Here is a 17,252-nt window from a genome sequence, read left to right as displayed (position 1 = left end):
ACCACTAAGAAGAATGTATGCAGTATGTTAATTATTGAAACTGTCCTACCGATTTGATTTGAAACTGTCTCATTGCTATTTGTTTATCAATAAAACTATGGCAATAAAATAAAATAAAATAAAATAAAAAAGAAATTCCATTTGACCCAGATCCTCTCCTACATGTCTTGCCAAAAGAGTTGGAGGCATTACATTACCAGGCATACCTATGTTTATAGCAACACAACATATAATAGCTAAATCTTGGAAGTAGTCTATATGCCCATGAATAGATGAATAGATGAAGAAAAAAATATATAGGCATAAAGAAAGCTAAATTTGTGAATCATAGGAAGATGGATGCACCTTGAGACCATAATGCTAAGTGAAATAAATCAGATAACACAAGCTTAATTATTCCGTGATTTTTCTTCCAGGAGAAAACCAAGATACATAGTAAGACTTTCTGTAAGATCCCCATCATGAGATGGGGATAAAAAAGATTTGAATATTGTTATTATGTCCTGCAAACATGTACTAATGAAAATAGGAGGAAAAACCCTATTTGTTCTATAGTAAGAACCTGTTGAGAAATTTCAAGTTGATGAACTTAACTGAGGCACAGCCCTGCTACCTTGCCTTCACCCAGCATTCACAGGACAAAGTACTTTTGCCATGATACAAAAAAGGGGGACCACCCAATGCTATTATAGGCTACTGGACTCTTTTAGAATATTTTGCTGAGTTTACACACCTATAATATTCAATAACGGAACTTAGAAAAAACGGGGTATACCGATGAATGTCCATTTTGTATCTGTGTATTCAAAGAGGTTGGGATAGATATATAGTTGCATTCTCTTAATGAATAGAATGATTTGTTCTAATGGTGTTTGTAAATAGGATCACAAGTCCGCATCTTGTACAGCAATTAACCACTAAGAAGAATATATGCAGTGTATTATTTGTTGAAACTGTCCTTCCGATTTGATTTGAAACTGTCTCATTGCTATCTGTTTGGCAATAAAACTTTGAAAAAAAAAATATATAAAAAAAAAAAAGGGGGACCCTAGAGTTTGGATGCTGATACTTAATTCAGATACTTTTTTTATGTGTGTGTGTGTATGTGTGTGTATACATGTAGTTTTATTGTAAGAAAGTAAATTGTACACTTTGAATGTTTAAAACTGCATATCTCCTTTTCCTTTCCAGTGGGGGGGGGGATGAATTTAAAAATAAACCAACAGGGGCTGAGGAGATAGCTCAGTAGAATAAGTGCTTGCCTGGCAAGCACAAGGTCTTTAGTTCAATCCCTAGTTCTGCCAAAATGATGATGATGATGATAATAATAATCAAATAAATAAACCAACAAAATTCCAATAGAGAATGTCAATTCCAAATAAGACCTTACAATTTCTGCTGATTCTCCCCTTGAGTGGTAGGGCTCAAATCATCACTAGGAGAGAATTTTATTTTAAAAGTGTCATCTTAAATTGCAAGAATGTCTGTTAACATCAAAATTAAGCATGCCAAGGGGCTGGGGAGATAGCTCAGTAGAATAAGTGCTTGCTCAGCAAGTTCAAAGTTGTGAGTTCAATCCCCAGTATCACCAAAAACAAAACAAAACAAAACAAAAAACAAACCAATTAAACATGCCAAAAGAGAAGTCATGTTCCCAAATGCCTGCTTAACCCACCCAAACATCTCAAACCTACCCTTTTCTGATCTTCCATAACTTGTTAAAAAAAATTAAAAATTTTTTAAACAAGAGAAAGTAGACAGGTACCAAGAAAAAAAAAAGAAAGAAAGAAAGTAGACAGGTACATGTTGGTAAATGCTAACTGTCCATATTCTCATAGAGACACAGTGTAATCTCTGAGCGCAATATACTGAGAGGAGGAAGAAAGCTAGAATTCTATGCACTACTGCACAGGGGCCAAGCACTGTGCAGCTTCCAGCAGAGCGAAGAGTGTGGATCGTTTTCTTTTTTTCCCACAGAACCTGGTGGTGTTGATTCCAAAATGTTTGTGGAGACAGGAGGGGATCAAAATGAATTGAGAACAGAAGGTTGTGGAGATCCTTGTCCCACTGTATTCCGCAGGGTTTCCCCCCACAAAGTAAGTCGAGAACCATGGTGCTTGAGAAGAGAGACCTCAAGAACAGGGCAACTGAGCACAAGTAGGAAAAAGACTACAACCTGCTCCCAGGAACTGGAGAAAATTAAAAAAAAAAAAAAAAAGGAAAAACAAGAAGGTTGGAATCTGTCACTATTCAGTTAGTCATCTCCTTTGCCATCCTCACCCTTCTCACCCTCCTTGTTGTCCTCATCCTCCTCACCCTCGTCATCACCCTCCTCCTCCTCCTCCTCCTCACCCTCCTCCTCTTCGCCCTCCTCCTCCTCGTCCACCTCCTCCTCGTCCTCTTCCTCTTCCCCCCTCAGCTTCCTGGTCATCCATGTCGGGAACTAGGTAGTGCTGCAGCGGGCTGGGCCACATGTCGCCCTTGATGACCCCTCCTAGCTCATCCGCACCTGCGGCCAAGTCATCCATGAACCAGGTAAAGAAGCTCTTGGGCTCTTCATGCTGGCTTTATTCTGCATTTGACTTGACTGTTTCCTCAAATCCTTTCCAGATTTCCATTTGATTTCAGATTTCCATTTGAAGACGGATCACCACTCTCATTCAGATGAAATTCTTTGGAGAGAACTTTATTTTCAAAGTAAGGATTTTCATCAAAATAAAAATCTACTCTATAATCTGATTTCATATCTTCAAATTCTGTCACTTCAACTCTGGTCAAATAATGCAAAGCTTCCTCATCTTCCTCCCCAAGCAGCGCAGACACTGTGGATGGCTAATAAATGTTGTTACCCGTAAATTTGGGATTTTGGCCATCAATTCTGACCTCTTCTGAAAAAATGGTTGGCGGAGTTTGTTATATTTGTGTTCTACTTTCAATATTTCCTCACTGGCTTGTTCATTAAGTCTATTTTATTTTGTACTTCATTGATGTGTTCAATTGCTATTTGTTGCTCTTTTTCTCCCTTGCATAGGCCCAGCAAGGCCTTCACTGCCTTGGGTTTGGGGCCCAGAGACAGTCAGGACTTCTTGGTCACAGGGTTGAGTGAATACTGGAGTTTGGGAGCCACGACACAGGGAAGGCACAGCTCCAAGCCCCAGGTCATCTCCTGCCTCAGGAAACCACTCAGGAACCAGTTCAGATACTTTAAAACTATTTTACAAATCTTTTTTTTTTAATTTATTCGGTATAGAATCTTCATATGGCTCAGTCTCGTAGTGACCCTCCTGTGTCAGCCTCCCCAGCACTGGTACTACAGGCGTGTGCCACCACGCCAAGTTTTGGTGGCCAGCTCAACAAGCCTTGCCAGGCGGTGGCTTAGACCCTTGAACTATCTCCCCAGCCAATCTTTTAATATCATAATTTAACTTACGTTTTCTCTTTACTTACAAGGTGAAATATGTATTTGTTTATACTATTTTTTGACGTTTTCCTATGAAGACAGGGAGCAGGGCATGGTGGTGAATATGCCATGTAATACTAGGGAGGCTGAGTTAGTAAGATCACAGGTTCAAGCCCTGCTTGAGCAACTTAGTGAGACCTCCGTCTCAAAACATTTTTAAAAGGCTGGAGGTGCAGATGAGGGGGAGGGTCCTGGGTTCAATTCCTATAGGCTTGTTATAGAAAATTTATAAATAGTTCATTCACAAGTGGGCATTTAAGGCCAGGCATGATGGCATATGCTTACAATCTTTGCACTCAGGACATCAAGGCAGAATGATTTGAGTTGAAGGCCAGCATCAGCTACTAGAGAGACTTTGTTTCAAAAACCAAAGAGGAACTAGAGAGATAGGCATTAGGTTCTACAGCGCAAGTTCGTAGGTTCGAGTCCCGGCTCTACCTTGGGGCCAGGGAGATGGCTCAGTGGAATAAGCACTTCCCTGGCAAGCCTAAGGGTCTGAGTTCAATCCCTGGTTCCGAAAAAACAAAACAAAACAAAACACCAAAAACTAAAGAGGGTTGGGAGATAGCTTGGCTGTCTAGGACCTGAGCTTGAGCCCCATATCACATGTGTGCAGTGCTGGCCCTGAAACTGGGTGTCATGGTGCATGCCTATAATCCAGTGCTGGGGAGGCTGACACAGGAGAATTGCTACAAGTCTGAATTGCATAGCAAAACCCTGTATCAAATAAATAAAATAAGAAAAAGAAAAAAATACAACAGTTAACAAGATCATTTAGCCAGCATGGTGCTATGTAATTGTAACTTCAGTTCTAGCTAACTGGGAGGCTGGAGGAGGAGGATTGAAAATTAAAAAAAATTATTATTATTATTATTTTTTTTTGCAGAACCAGGGTTTGAACTCATGCCCTTGTGCTTGCCAGGGAGGCACTTATTCCACTGAACCATCTCCCCTGCCCCAAAAGCTTGGATCATGAGACCATGTTTCAGAATAAAGTTTGAAATGGGGAGTGCAGCTCAGTGGAAGAGTGCTTGTGTAACGTATCTGAGGCCCTGAGTTCAATCCCCAGTACACAAAAACAAACAAAAATTAATTTAAGGGTCAGGGAGATGGCTCAGTGGAATAAGTGCTTCCCTGGCAAGTGCAATGGCTAGAGTTGAATCCCCGGTTAAGCCAAAAAAAAAATTAATTTGAAAGGTGGATCATTTGAAAATATCTTATTCTGTTAGCAAGGGAAGAAACAGGAGTCAGCCTTAAAAAGTCTTTTCCTTCTTTGCAGTTTTGGTGTAGAGCTTCTTTCAGTATTTAAAAACTATTTAGGGGGGCTGGGGAGATAGCTCAGTGGAATAAGTGCTTGCCTGGCAAGCGCAAAGGCCTGAGTTCAATTTCTGGGTCCTCCCCGCCCTCCCCAAAAAAACCCCCAAAACTATTTAGGCTGCTGATCACAAGAGTGAAACACGGGGCCTTCCTCCCTTTTTGTGGGGTGTGAGCCCAGGTCTTAGTTATATTAGGCAAACATTGTACCGCTCAGTCATACTCCTAGTCCCAAAATTGACTTTTTTGAAAGCTTATTTTGTGGCAGGTATTTTACTAAGGGTTTCAGATGCATCGATCTCATTTTATTATTTTGCTGACATGCATTTCTCTCAAGAACCAAGATCATAATATTGCAAAAATGTGTTAACAGGTAAATATATGTGGACTTCTGGGAAAACAGTGGCATGGTCAGCAAAACAATGCAGCTTCTCTGAAAGTTGGAATCTAAACACTGGAAAATAACAAATCTGGAAAGGTAAAAAGAGAGAAGTAGATCCCTAGGAATCAAAAAGATATGACAGGAAAAGTAAAACCTACAGAAAAATCGAAGAGACAGCACAACATGGAGAAGGGAAGGGACAGTTTGCACTGTCTCCCTGGCTCACAGGAAGAGCAAATCTGGAGAGACAAAGCAAAAGTAGAAATGTCCGAGGACTTCAGGGAGAAAATACAGTGGTGAAATGGACTGGCAGATGCAGTGATATTCAGGAAGAATTTGGGATTCCACTTTTGTGTGAGTCCCTTGACAGACAATAGCTAATGACTGTGGTCCAAATACCTACCATGTTCCTGGAGAGAGTGCTTGGTCAGATGCCGTTCTGGGGAAGGCTTGATTACTGGAAGCCAAGACTTAGAACAGTTGCAGAATGGCTTCACTTCAGGACTCCCAGTGTTATGTTCCCACAGTGACTGGGTGAGAGACACCCACTGGAGACAGCCATGGCCAGGAAGCAGGGTGCAAAGTGATCTCCTGATGAGTTTGGACAGGACACATGTCCTGCCACCACAGTAGGAGACCAGGTTCAGCCTGCATTCCTCAGAATTTGAAAGTTGCAGCCTTTGTATCCTCTCCTCCCATACTGGCATACCTGCAACTAGCATGGATCTAGATCCAACTGCCTCTGTTACCTATCAGCATGAGCAGGAACACAATTTGACATGGACACTGCCCCAAAACTGACACAGAAGAAAACCACACATCTAACATTAGAAAGCAATTTATTTTATTTTATTCTTTTTTTTTTAAGCATTGGTATTTCTTGTTTGCTTTTTCTTTCCTTTCATTTTTTCCCTTTCCTTTTTCTCTTTTTTGTTCATTAATGTATTAGAATCTAGGGAATTTTCCTTTGTTCTTTTTCTCTTTCTTCTTATCTCCATTTCCTTTCTTTCTTTCTTTCTTTCTTTCTTTTCTTTTTTTTTTTTTTTTTTTTTTTTTTGGCGGAATCTGGGATTGAACTCAGGCCCTTGCCAGGTAAGTGCTTATTCTACTGCGCAATCTCCATGGCCCCTTCCTTTTCTTTATTTTTCCTTTTATCCCTGTTCTTCTTTCCTCTTATTTTTACTCCTTTTATAATTATTTTTCTTTTTAAAATACTGCACATCTCATAATTTTTTTTCTACCTTTATCTAATTCTATAACATCTTTCTACTCTGAAATAGGATACTTTGTACTGCTTCTCTTTCCTTCTTCTCATATCATATAGTTTTAGGTTTGAAAAATGTCCTCTCTGGCATCTGCCATTGTAGTGGTGGTGAATCAATGGCATGTGTGCTGCAACAGGTTGCTTGCATAACTGAAAGCTCTAAAAGGTTCACTAACTCTGCTTTATATCTTTAATAGTATTACCATAAAATATTTTACTCTGTAGATAGTTAACTCTATAAAATTCTTGAATTATTTTTTATCACTAGCAGGTGTTACATTTAGTACATGTCAGCTATAGATCAATAGTTGGATTGTCTTAATATTTAGACCATAATTGTAGATTTTGTCTCTTGGGTTAAAGGTCATTATAATTGATTATGATGGTATGTGAATATCCAATTTCTCTTGGACAATACTAATGTATCTGATTTGCTTGACATTACCCGTGCCACATAATTGTTGCTATTAGTGGTTTTTTTTCTGTAAGCCAACACTCAAATTACTTTTGATATTAACAAAACACTCCCAGTGTTATGGTTTATGTCTAGTTGTCCCCCCAAAGCCTCATGCAGTTATGGGGCAGACTTCTAGAGTCTGTGATTAATTCATTCTCCAGTGCTGGGATCATGGGTGTGAGTGCCGCACCCAGCCTGGGGTGGGTAACCTGAATGAAACATATAGGGAGACAGACTTGTCCTCTGTTACCACTACTCCTCCCCTTTGCCCTCTGCTCTTTGCTGTTATCTGCTGCCATGAATGATTGCCCTCTGCCATGTGCCCCTCTGCCTTGGAGCCAGCTGAACATGGACTGAAACTTCCACTAACTGTGAGCTAAATAAACTTTTCCTTTCTTAAATTTGGGTGTTGGGTATTTTGTCCTAGCAAAGAGAGAAGAGTAACTGAGACACTCAACAATGTGAGGTAGGACTAATTACACTGAATTCTCTCCTCCCAAATTAAATGAGTTGGTCAGATCTTGGAGCTAAGGTAAATGAGTATAATTAGTCATGTATAAAGTGCATCACTTAAAAGGTACTAACTAAAGAAATCTCTATGTTAGCAACAAAGTATTTGCACTGTAAGCATTCACAAACCTCAGTACAAAAAAGCAAACAAACAAAATTAGGTACATGAGAAGACAAGCAACAAATTACCTCCCCAAACCCCCAAGGCCCCCAAATCCAATCCATGGGGCATTGAGGAGGAGAACAGTATAAGCCACACAAGCCTGAATTACTTGAAAGGATAACAGAGAAAGTTAGAGAAGGTTACCATCAAAGAGGTACTCAGTGGGATCACAGAAGCTATAACTAAACAGATAGTGGAAGTAATAACTAAAATGGTCCAGGAGATTTCATGAGTTATTAATTAAAAACAGCTGAGAGCTGGGGAGATAGCTCAGTGGCGTGAGCACCTGCCTGCTAAGTGCAAGGCGTTCAATCCCTAATTGGGAGGGGCAGCTAGATAAAGCTAAACAAAGCAACACAAACATGTATGAACAATTTATCAAATAATTAGAAATCATGAAAAGTTTTCCATCAGAAATCCAAGACATGAAAATTTGTTTTGAAAGTATAGACAGGAAAAGTGAGCACAGTGAAGAAAGAATTTCAAAACTAGAAAACAGTGATGTTTTCAAAGACCAGCTGCCCAAAGATACAAAAAGACAACATGAAAAATGAACTCAACAGGGCTACATAACACAAAGAAGACTAAGAATAACTTGAGTTATTAAGAGACAAAGTAGGTCACTATATATTGGTTAAGGGAAGAATTCAACAGGAAGAGATAACAATTATAAAACTATATGCACCAAATACTAACATACCAAACTTCATAAAGTAAGTGAAAAATGAGAAGACAACACAAATACAATAAAAACTTGTTTGTAGAAATAATAAAATATGGGGCTGGTGAGATGGCTCAGTGGTCTAAAGCACCTACTTAGAACAAGCTTAGCAAAGCACAGGGACCGCAGTTCAATCCCCCAGCACCACATGCCAGTCAGCTCCGCCTCTTGGTGGGCTGAGCTGGCCACACACACACACACACACACACACACACACACACACACAAATAAAAAAAAGCTTAAATAAAAAAAAAGAAATAATAGAATAACAGCGGAAAACTCCTCAAATATAAGAAAGCAATAAACAGATAATGAGGCATATGACACTGCAGGTAGCCATGACTAAAGGAGAATCTCTCTGTTCCACATTGTGCTGAAAACACTAGAAGACCATCACACAGACAAAAATTTTAAAAGCTGTTGGAGAAAAGCAATGAACTATATACAAAAGTAAGCCATGAGAACTTTATATCAGACTTAACACAAATCTTAAGGAAAACTTGCAGTGCGGTGTTTTCTAAGCCCTAGAAGACACCAGCTTTCCACCCTGACTTACGTACCCTGCAAGCTTTCCTTCTGAATTGGTCATGAAATAAGGTATTTCCATGATAAGAAATTCGTGACCACCAATCCAGCATGAGAAACATTCTCAAGAATACCTCAGGAAGAGACAAAAAGCAAACAATGTCAAAAAGTCAAAAATAATGAACACATTTGCTGGGACGTGCAGTTAAACAAAAGAAAGAAAGAAATCAGCAACAGAAAAATACTGCAATGAAAAGAATAAATCCATACCTTTTAGTAATAACTCTCCATGCAAATGGTCTAAATTCTTTAATCAAAAGACAGATCAGCATCACGGATCAAGAAAAAACCCAATAACATGCAGACTACAATAAACACATTTATTTCAAAAATAAATTCAGTTTAAAAATCAAAGGATGAAAAACAATATCCTTGGTTCCATGGAACTATTGCTGGAATAGCTACCCTAATTACAGATAATGTGGATCTCAAGCTAAAACTTATCAGAAAAAGGGCCGACCAAATAGCTCAGAGAATTAAAACACCTGCAAGCAGAGAGAGGGGCCAGGGATTCAATCCCCAGGGCTGCTGTGCTGGCCCCGCCCCTGGGGCGCACTGAGAAGGTGATTGAGAATGGGCGTGGTGGCACTCTTGGGAGGCTATGAACAGGTGGATCACTACAAGTCCAATCTAGTAGTGAGACCCTCACCCTGTAGACCCTTCCCTAAAATAAAAAAATAAAAAAATAACTTATCAGAAGAGATAAAGTAGGTCACTATATATTGGTTAAGGGAACAATTCAACAGGGAGAGATAACAATTATAAATCTATATGCACCAAATACTAACATACCAAACTTCATAAAACAAACACTAGTGGACACAAAAAACCAGAGAAACATTAATACAATTGTAATGGGGAACCTCACTATTCCACTGTCACAAATGGGCAGATCAACTAGATAAAAAATCAAAAAAGTCCAGCATTGAACCAGACTTTCAAAGAAAAGGGTTTGATAGCTACAGAGTGTTCCATCTAGCAATGACAAAATCTGCATTCTTCCCAGCAGCACGTGGACTTGACCCCCGTAGAACTTATACAGTTTTGGGAAACAAGGCCGTATTTATGTTTTTGTGAGGAAGGTGGCTGTGGTTGTTTGTATTCTGCATTAGATAATGTAGAATTTGCAAATGAAAGCAAAATTTTGCCATATGCCAATTGAATTTTCCGCAAAAGGAAGTATTTATGAACTGAGGTATTAATGTACTTCTGTTATTTTTATACACCAATATATACCAATCAGAAAACGAACAGCATTTCTCCTAGAACTAGAGAAAATAATTCTATATGTGGAACCAGAAGAGGCCAAGAATGGCAAAAACAATTCTGGGCAAAGAAGGCAAGGCAGGGGTCATCACAGTCCTGCCCTTCGAGTTCTATTACAAAACTGCAGTGATAAAAATGTCATGATATTGGCAAGAATAAAAGGATTTGTGGATCAATGGGCCTGAATAGAGGCTTTAAAAAGAACTCAAGGCACACTCAGCTATCTTATCTGTGACCAAAGGGTCAAATACCTTCACTGGACGAAAGACTGACAAATGACCTGGGAAAGCTGGCCATCTACACGCTGAAGGCGGAGCACATACCCATACTTGTCACCATGCACTGAACTAAAATCAAAGTGGAACAAAATCAAAATGGATCAAAAACCTAAATATCAAGGCAGAAACATTTACCTGATGGCAGGCAAACACAGTTAAAACTCTTGAAGACACCAACATAGGCAAAGACTTTCTAACAAAAATTCAGTTGTACAAGAAATAATACCAGATATCAACAAATGAGAGTACATCAAATTAGAAAGCTATCATCAAGAAATAAAATACCGGGCTGGTGAGATGGCTCAGTGGTCTGGAGTACCTACTTAGAACAAGCTTAGCAAAGCACAGGGACCTCGGTTCAATCCCCCAGCACCACATGCCAGCCAGCCCCGCCCCCTGGTGGGCTGAGCTGGCCACACACACATACACACACACATAAATAAATAAAAACTAAAAAAACAAAAAACAAAAGGTTCATTAAAAAAAAAAAGAAATAAAATACCAAGCTAGGTGTGGTAGTACATGCTAGTACATGCTAGTACATACTAGCATTCAAGAGGCTGAGGCAGGAGAATCAATTACAATCCAAGCACAGCCTTTGCTACATAGTTCAAGGTCAGCCAGAGCTGCATAGTGAGACCCTGTCTCAACAAAACAAAACAAAAAAAGAAATCATATAACAGCAAATGCTAGAGAGGATTCAGGGGGAAAGGAACCATTCTTTATCATTGCTGGGAATACAAACTGGCATAACCGTTATGGAAATCAGTGTGGAGATTCCTCAGAAAACTCAAAGTAGGGCCAGGGAGATAGCTCAGTAGAATAAGTGCTTCCCTGGCAAGCACAAGGGTCTGAGTTCAATCCCCGGTTCCGGAAAAAACAAAACAAAACAAAACAAAACAAAACAAAACAAAACAAAACCACCAGAAGTAGAAATTCCATTTGACTCAGATATTCTCCTTGTAGGTAACTTACTGAGCGAGTTATGACATCATATTACAGTGATACATGCATGCTCATGCTTATGGTGCACAACTCATCATACCTACATAATGGAAGGAGCCTCTTATTATCAACAGATGAATGTATAAAGAAAATATGGTGTTTATATACAATGGAGAACTACTCTGCCATGAAGAAGGATAAACTTCAGTCATTTGTAAGAAAATGGGTAATCTAGAAACCATAATGCTAAACTAAGTAAACCAGATACACAAGTTTAAATTTTGTATAATTTCTCTTGTATGAGAAACCCAATATATAAATAAAGTGCAAATAAAAGATAGAGAAGCTGAGACAGGAGGATCACTATGAGTCTGAACTGTGTAGTGAGACCCTGTATCAAAACAAAAATAAAATTAAATTTAAGAAAAGATAGACAATAGGAAGAATAAAAGGGGAAAAAAGTTATTGTAATCCATTTGGCCAGTTCACCTAAAGTACCTTTTTTAGCGTAATTGTTTCATGTCTTTTGGTCTGTTATTCTGGTGGTTAATCTGAATTCATGATAATTAACTTAATGACAGCTTATAAAATAAATAAATAAACCTGATGCTGGCAAAAAGGAAACAAAAATTAGAGTGGAAGCGAATAGGGAAAAGACAGAACTGAAATGCGTTATCTACATGTACTGATGCCTTACAAAGAGCGTGATCATATCATATATTGTAAGCTTGTACTAATAAAAATTTTTAAAAGATAAATACAGTATAAATATTTCAGTAAACTGTTCACATTCCTCATTAAAGTTGTTAAAATACTAACATTTGTTGCGACTGGATGATTAATATTGGATGGCTTTACAGATTATCCTGTTTTTATTTATTTATTTTTTTGAGATAGATTCTTTTTATAAAAAAATTTTGTGTGTGTGTGTGTGTGTGTGTGGCCAGCTCAGCCCACCAGGGGGCGGGCTGGCTGGCATGTGGTGCTGGGGGATTGAACCGAGGTCCCTGTGCTTTGCTAAGCTTGTTCTAAGTAGGTGCTTTAGACCACTGAGCCATCTCACTAGCCTATTTATTTATTTATTTATTTATTTATTTATTTCCCAGAACCAGGGATTGAACTCAGGCCCTTGCGCTTGTCAGGGAAGCACTTATTCCACTGAGCCATCTCCCTGGCCCCTGAGATAGACTCTTGCTATGTAGTTTAGGCTGGCCTTGATCTTACTACATCACCCAGGCTGACCTTGAACACAAAGCAACCTCCTGGCTCAGCCTCAACTGCTAAGTGCTAGGGCTATAGGCAGAGGCCACCACACCAGGCATTACTACTGTACTTTCGTAAATGCATGGAAACTCCTTTGATAAATAACTGCAAACACCAAACAAAAACCTAAACAACTCTTCTTGAGATCCTCTTCTCTGTGTATGTTCTTTCTTTCCCAGGCCAGCTCAGCCCAACAGCAGAGATACATGTGGAAAAGTCTCTCAACACTTGCGCTTGGCCACTGCCTTCTGTGCCTGCGTCCTTCCTGAGTCCTCAGGAAATGCCTCCTCTTTCATATCTGTCCAACAATATGCATCTTTACAAAGATATTTCTATGTTTTTTTGTGGCAGTTTTAGGAGGCAACACTTGATAGGGTGCCCTTCTTTTGTCTGGCAGTGTCCCTTCCTGCCTTCCTTTGGTATGAACAGGTTCTCTGGGGAACAAACCTTCTCTCACTCCGAGTGGAACCAGTGCTCAGGGGCCCCCTTCCTGGTCAGAGGATCTGGTCACACGCGCACTCTAGCTAAGACAATAGTAGACTTATATGGATGGACATACGACCTGAGTGGAGTCAATTAAATTCCTTTTCTCCAAACTTATTTACAGATAGTAGGAGCAAATAGGATCTGCCTGTCTGGGATACCTAGCTGAGTTGACTGAATCTGGAGCAGTCTCTGGGTCATTCTCCAGGCCAAGCTCTCTGCCAGCCTAGAGGAATCTCACATGCATTAGCCAAGAACGGGGTCAAAACTCAGAAAAACAGAGACAGCAGGAGCAAAAATGAGAGTATGAGGGAGACAAAGATTCCCTGCTTGGTCAAATTTTAGTCAGGTTTCTCAAACTTCTAGCTGTGTACCTACATTTTAGTGCAAAACTCTGCTGAGTCAGTTTAGCAAGAACCCACCAGCCTGGATGTCTGATCACGTTCATATCTGATCAGATCTCTTCTCCTCTGCAAAGATGCTCTGGTCATGTCTGATTGTCCTGGCTTGTCTTCAGCAGGAATCCTGTTAGGTCAGTTTGGCCAGAGTTCCTTTTAATTCTGAGATTTCCTTTTAGTTCTTTTCCATCCACAGACTCCCACCCTCTTCCCAGGCTATAAATTCTCACATGTTCCTGTGTTTAGAGTTGAGCCCAATCTTTTTCCCTTAATGAAATATCTTGTAGCAGTGATCCTTGTAAATACTGCAGTGGTCTTGAATAAAGTCTCCTTATAATGCTTTAACAAGTATCACTGAATAATTTTTTCTTTGACAAGAGGGACATGATAACTATAATTTAATTGCTGGACTCAGTCATTCAGACTTATTTTGAAGTCCTTAAACTTCCTTCTGTCTGAAGATAGGAATCACTATGTTGGCTTTTTAGTTTGCTTGACTTACTTTTTAATTATACTTAAAACTTCTTAGCTGGGTTCAATCCCCAGTACTGCCAAAACAAAAGTAGAGAGAGAGAGAGAGAGAGAGAGAGAGAGAGAGAGAGAGAGAGAGACTCACTCCTTCTTGATAAGCTCTTTTATCATAGTTTCTCTAACTTCCTGATGTGTTGGCACTGAACTACATCCCCAATGCTTTTTATTTTTATATTTTTATTTTAAGAAAGGATCCCACTAAGTCTCTAAATGGCCAATGCTGAGCTCAAACTTGTAATTCTCCTGCCTCAACCTCTTAAAGGGCCAGGGTTACAGTAATGTGTCATCCATCCTTGTTATCCTTCATGTTCTTGCTCATGGATATAACTCAAGATTACTACTAGCTAAATTGCATGATCTTTAATATCAATATTTTAAGAAAACAATCATTTTCGTACAGTTAAAAACATCTTCCAATACCAAGATTCCTAGGCCAAACCAAACCAAACCAAGCCAAGCCAAGCGAAGCCAAACCAAACCAAGAAGTCTATCATACACACCACAGTGGCTCACCACAAGGCACATTAATAATCTTATCATGTCTCAGGCACTTCTTATAGAATGTTCCGTGATCCTGATGTTCACACACATTCTGTATCAAGGCAGAGGCACTATGTGGAGTCTGGCAGCTGTTTAGCAGGAAGACCAGGGAGTGATGTGCCAGTATAATTCATGAGTGTCATCCCTCAGAAAGTGAGGAGGGTGGGGGTTGGGAAAGATGTCTTTCACCAGTCAATGGCATTAAAGAAAAATTGGTGCCTTTTACTGCGGGAAGGACATTAAATCTAAATATTGCTGTAAAGGGCTATTATTACTTTACAGATGAGGTCCCCTGTGTGGGGGGAGGGGAGACGAGGAGGATTCAACTCAAGACTTTTCTGCAGGGCTGAATTGAGCTATCAGCAGGAGTTCCCTTCCCTTGGTAGAGTGGTAAATCCTTACTAGAAGATTACAGCTTGTGTAATCAGGAGACCATCCGAAAAGTTACTTTACTAGCAGAGAGGATATTAAAAGAAAATTTAACACAGATCCCATTTTCTCCAAGTTCCCTTTAACAAGTGAAGGAAGGGGACATTATTTGTTTTTTTGTTGACTCTTTGGTAACCATGGAAGGGCTCCTGTAACCTAGAGAGGTTGTTTACTGCCCACTGTCTAATCCCTTTGTTATTATTCCCTCTGATTGTCAAAAGCAGGGGAAAATAGTTGTGCTGCTTCCAAAAACTGAGCAATATGGCAGTAGTTACTTGTTTTCAGTCAGTGATCTTTCTTTGATTAATGGTGTTTTGAAAAAAAAACTTGAAAACTCTATTAAAAGGTTAGGGACGCATCCTACGTCCTAAGCATTTAAAAAGACATGTACATGTGTGTACACATACACACATTTTGGGAAAGGGTGAGGGTAGGAACTTCCGGGAGATAGTTTATTCGCAATGGTTTATTTTAAAAGGTTGGGCGGGGGGGGGGGCAGAAGCATTACATAATATTATCACTTTTGGTAGGTGTGAAATACTGCATAGTTTAGAATTTTAAGTATTTGTCATACTGTGGAAATTAATTACAACTATCAAAATCAAGAATGCACAGGATACCAGTGCTTTTGCTATGCACTTTGTGTCTGAATTTATCCCAACAAGGGCATCTGCATTTTTTCAGTTCCGCAAAGACAAGCACAGGAGGTTGAGGGGGCCAAATGACTGTGGCGCATGTGGACTTATTGTGATACTTTTATTTTTTTTCTCTCCTTTTTGGCGTTTCTAGTCCCCATGCAGATGACCAGCAAAACAAATCTCTAAAAAGTACTTGTCTCAACAACAGAAAATAATTTGGAGCTGGAGAATTTATTTATTTATTTATTTATTTTACTGGAAATTGAACCCAAGACTTCAGAGCATACTCAACAGCACATTCGAGCCCTACTTAACTTCTTGTAAAATGGGTTTTGTGTGTGTCCATGTCTAAAAAAAAGAACGTAAAGTCAAATTTGGGGCCCTTTCTATGGAGCCAAAGGATTTTATATATTTTTTCTCAACTAATTTCTTTCTAGTACTCTGGCAGGAAGAATTCACGTGGAGATTCTGGTGGCTTTTTTCCTGTTGCTGAAAGTCCAGAATTGCTTTCAGGATAAAGTTTCTTCTAGTCCATGGTGCTTTGCTGGGACATTGTAATTGCTTCTGTGGAATTGAATAATACAAATGGGTTGTTTCTATGGTATCGGCTAAGTGGGATGAAAAGGTGAAACCCTAGATTCTGCGCAGAGGTCGCAGCCCCCCGCCCCCCGCACGAAGTGTCTGTCAAAGCGGGAGGGCAGTTAGGCCCGGCAGTGCGTCTCAGGCACTTATTTGTAACTTCCAGAGAAAATTCACGCAGAAAACAAAAGCAAACGACTTAGAGCTGTCACTGTGTTCATAAAATTTCTGCCAAGCCCATCCCAGCCAGCTTTCCCAAGTCCTCTTATTGGAGGAGAATTTTAAATCGAAAGGTGAGTGAAGAGTAGCGTCCCCAGCCCCTCCCAGCTAGGCTTTGAACTAACAATAGGGCAGGTTGAATGAAGGCTGATAAACGCAAATCCTGGAATTGCAAAGCCGGATCACACCGCAGCAGCCTAAGCCAGCGGCGATCAGCGTTCCAGCTTTTATCTGTCCCCAGCTGGTAGCACGGAGTCGGAGCGCTCAGAAGATTTCATCGACTTTTGCACGCTTGCTCCGTGTAAGCTTTTCTCCGCCACGTAGCCTCTTACTCACCTCAAGCAGGCTGGCTGCTCCGGACTGCCTGCTACTAAACTGATCTTAAGAATCGGCCTGAGAATGCCAAGGAGCGGAGCGGCATTTGGAAAGAGAGACAGGAGGATAAACTTACAGCCCCTCAATTTTAGCTGTTCCCCCCCCCCCCAAAAGAGAGTGCCTTGTTTTAGTAGCACTAACACACTATTTTCTGAGAATGGCAAAGAAAAACAACAACAACAACAACAACAACAACAACAACAAAACAAAAATAAAAGCAAAAATCCGGATGGGGAGATAAACTGTGTGGTTCGGATTTTTTTTTTTTTTTTAATTGTGGTTCTCACACTTCGACGAGGGCTGCGCCCTTCACCTCCAACTTTATTTCTGCGGGTCATTCACCTCCCTCCCACCGCCCAGGCTCGCCAGCCTGAGGCCCCCAACCATCACCGAGGGGCTGTCCTTGGCTCGGGGGGTGGGGTGGAGAGCACACTTCAGTCCTAGAGCTTCGG

General features: G+C 40.1%; 1 pseudogene; it reads right to left on the bottom strand.

The window, feature by feature from the left end:
* Window positions 1–2,254: 2,254 nt before the first annotated feature.
* On the bottom strand, window positions 2,255–17,138 carry LOC101586169 (annotated as a pseudogene).
* Between the last annotated feature and the right edge of the window lie 114 nt (window positions 17,139–17,252).

The sequence above is a fragment of the Octodon degus genome, unplaced genomic scaffold (genome assembly GCF_000260255.1).
Source record: "Octodon degus isolate 3935 unplaced genomic scaffold, OctDeg1.0 scaffold00115, whole genome shotgun sequence".
Taxonomy (NCBI): Eukaryota; Metazoa; Chordata; class Mammalia; order Rodentia; family Octodontidae; genus Octodon; species Octodon degus.
The sequence above is the reverse complement of the archived record's forward strand: the minus strand, read 5'-3'. Positions and strand labels throughout refer to the sequence as shown.